We start from the raw sequence: 3,668 nt of genomic DNA, 5'->3' as shown, positions 1-3,668 counted from the left end.
TGACTTCCTAAATAATTTTTCACTGCATTAAACTTTTGTCTTAAACCATTGTTGGATACATAACTGCCTTTTTATGTATTTCATTAACTACATTTTTAGATTCTCATTTAGGAACTCAGCTTTTAAGGACAAGAGGGACCCCTGAAATGCCTTCCATTTGCACATCTTCTTGAAATTTACCTTCCATGCAATGTTATTTTCTGATAATTCCAGCTCACATAGTTCTGCTTATCCTTAAACATCCTATAACACTTCATTTTCAGCCATTGAGCTTCTGCTTTTTGTTTTAAATCTGTTCATTTTCTTTACTCAATCATACTGTAAATTCATGGGGAATACAGATTTTATATCCTCTACCAGTTTCTCCTAGATTGTCCTTTTTGGGCGCTGGGTAGGTACTCATTAAATACTCATTGAAAGTTTTTTAATCATATTGTTGAGTTTTTTCCCCATACTTTGGATTGAATTCAAACATCACTTAATACATAGCCTTTCTTAGTAAAAAAAAAAAATTACAAACTAAGACTTTTTATCTGGTGACTGGCCTTTAATTATACTAACTGCAACTTTTAAGTTGCTTTACTGATCCAAAGAAAATACTGACTGTTGGTAATTTTCTGACCTGTGATTGATGAAATGTTATTGAGTAACATTAGTCATATTCTTTGTCAGAATATAACTTGGTATTTGGCAGCTATACCATCAATTAGCATTACTGCTGATAACCTCTATTTATATACCAAGTAATTTGTTTTTCCATATGAGCTGAAAGAAGGGGAGAAGGAAATGATAGTTGCTCATTGCCACAATCATCTGCAGTAAGAAAAATAAAGAAATAGTTTTTAAACTTTTGTAAAAATCTATGTTGTTAAGTACACGTAGCCATGCATGCATGGTCATCTTCAGATGATTTCTGTATACCATTAAGTATCAATTTATTTTTATTGTCCACTTTTAATCTAGGTCTTTGATGCTTCATTTCTTACCTAGATTTTTGGATGAGTAAAATAATCCAAGCCTCCATACCAAGGTTCCAAGAACATTCAAAATGCCAAACCAAAGAGTTGCTAACTTAGCTTATTTTTCTCCTCTTCTGAAATGCATTCTAATTAAGCAAACTCGTGTCTCAATGCTTTTAATCCACTTCTTAAAAAGGAGTTAAGCATTTATTTAATGTCTACTATGTGCCAAGCAATGTGATGGGCATTCCTCATAAGCTTATAAATGAGAAAATAATAAGCTCTAAGTAACTTAGACCAAAATAAAGCAAGCATAGTTCTTTAAGATACCAATCTCTTTAGATACCAAAGTATTGGAGCTTCAGCTTCAGTATCAATACTTCCAATGAATATTCAGGGTTGATTTCCTTTAGGATTGACTGGTTTGATCTTTCAGTCTAAGGGACTCTCAAGAGTTGTCTCTAACACCACAATTCAAAATCATCAGTTCTTCAGCTCTAAGCTTTCTTTATGGTCTAACTCTCATATCCATACATGACTACTGGAAAAACCATAGCTTTGACTAGATGGACCTTTGTCAACAAAGTAATGTCTCTGCTTTTTAATACACTATCTAGGTTTGTCATAGATTTTCTTCCAAAGAGCAAGTGTCTTTTAATTTAATGGCTGCAGTCACCATCAGCAGTGATCTTGGAGCCTTTTTTCCTTCGAGACTTTTTAAGTTATCTCAATATTGACAGAGATAACTTTAAAAGTCTCAAAGGGAAAAATTAATTTTTAGTACTTTAAGTACTTTATAATTAACATGCAACTAGTAAGAAGAATCATCTAGTTTGAAATTAGACTATTAAATCATCTGTATTAGTAGTATGAATTTTGTTCACCTTTTCCCCTAAAAATAAGAATTTTAGAGGCTTTTTCCATTAATTCAACCTCTTTTTCATATTTACCCAGACTATCATTTGGTGTAGGCAAATACAAATGCAATCCAGATTATAAAAAAAAGCAAAAAGAATTCATTCTAAGCTTCAAATACCCACACACATACACATTTATTTATATGTAGGCAAGAAGATAAAGAAAATTTTTGATGGAAATTTGAACAACACTTTTTGTAAGTAGCAAACACCAATAGCTTTTATCTAAGGATTCATTATTTTTAAAATTTCAGACTAAGTGGAAAGAAAATAATGATTAATGGCTTAAAGTCAGATTTAGAAAATCTGACATTTTAATTGATTTAATGCTTTCTACATACAAGTTAACATATTTTAAAGATAAAGATGGTTTGTCTGCTAAACTGCATCATCACTCTGTCCCAAAGCATGGGGCATCAGCAAGAACGGGGACCTGCCTTAGCTCTTGCTCAGGTATGAATTCAAGCATTCCTCTTCAGTAGAATATAAACAGAATTTGGTGATTATGGGTAGGAAGACATGATTCAACATTCCAGAGAAGAATCAATCTTTAAACGACAGAATTAATATAATTCTCAATAGAGAACTCAAGTTACCTCCATAGGGAGCTCATTTTCTTGCCAAAAGTCTGCATGATGCCTTAGAACTTATCATGCAACCAGCATTAACAAATAAACTAGACATGGTTTGAATAGCAGGAAACAGTTCTATATAAGGAAGCCATGAACAAGCCAGGCCATCTTAGATTATTTGTGGCAAAAATGCAAGAATTTGAAAGTGATACATTTTTTCTAGAAAATGATTTGGAAAATTATAAACTTCTCCCAGAATCTCCAGGTGTTCCTTCTGTCCAGGAGGAGAAAGTCATTAAGTACAAATTTGAAGTATAAGAAAAAAGTAATTAAAGTGAAAGTGTTTTCTTATCTATTTTGATCCATCTTCGCTCTGCCAAAAATAAAAAAATTATGCATTTTTTTGTTGTAGAGACTTTTGTTGACTTTAAATCGATTATTCTAAGCAATGTATTCTTATTCCCCATTAATCTTTTTTTATTAATTTTTATTGGAGTATACTTGCTTCATAATGTGTTAGTTTCTGCTGCACAGCAAAGTGAATCTGCTATATATATACACATATCCCCTCTTTTTTGAATTTCTTTCCCAGTTAGCACTGAGTAGAGTTCTCTGTGTTGTACAGTAGGTTCTCATGAGTTTTCTATTTTTTTAGTAGTATATTTCTCATTGTGAGCTTCCTTAGTGACAGCAGTAAAAGATCTGCCTGCAATGCAGGAGATGTGGGTTCAATTCCTGGGTTGGAAAGAGCCCCTAGAGAAGGAGATGCCAACCCACTCCAGTATTCTTGCCTGAGAAATCCCATGGACAAAAGAACCTGGTGGGCTACAGTCCATAGATTTGCAAAAAAGTCAGACAAAACTTAGTGACTAAAAACAAACAACAACATACAATTTAACACATGTTAAAGATAAATCTAGGCGTTATCCTCACTAGCCCTCTCACATCAAGGCTGTATATTGTCACCTTGCTTTTTTAATTTATATGGAGAGTGTATGTGTGCATGCTAAGTCACTTCAGTTGTGTCTGACTCTTTGTGACCCTATGGACTGTAGCCCGTCAGGCTCCTTGCTTTTTTAATTTATATGGAGAGTGTATGTGTGCATGCTAAGTCACTTCAGTTGTGTCTGACTCTTTGTGACCCTATGGACTGTAGCCCGTCAGGCTCCTTCTGTCACGGGATTCTTGAGGCAAGAATACTGGAGTGGGTTGCTGTGCCC

The 3,668-nt window shown here is 33.8% G+C and overlaps 1 pseudogene; it reads left to right on the top strand.

Annotated features, from left to right (window-relative positions):
- Positions 1–2,242: 2,242 nt before the first annotated feature.
- LOC145544405 (dihydrofolate reductase pseudogene) lies at positions 2,243–2,781 on the top strand (annotated as a pseudogene).
- Positions 2,782–3,668: the final 887 nt, after the last annotated feature.

Source organism: Giraffa tippelskirchi, chromosome 4 (genome assembly GCF_054371585.1).
Source record: "Giraffa tippelskirchi isolate mGirTip1 chromosome 4, T2T-mGirTip1v1.2.pri, whole genome shotgun sequence".
Lineage (NCBI taxonomy): Eukaryota > Metazoa > Chordata > Mammalia > Artiodactyla > Giraffidae > Giraffa > Giraffa tippelskirchi.
The sequence above is the reverse complement of the archived record's forward strand: the minus strand, read 5'-3'. Positions and strand labels throughout refer to the sequence as shown.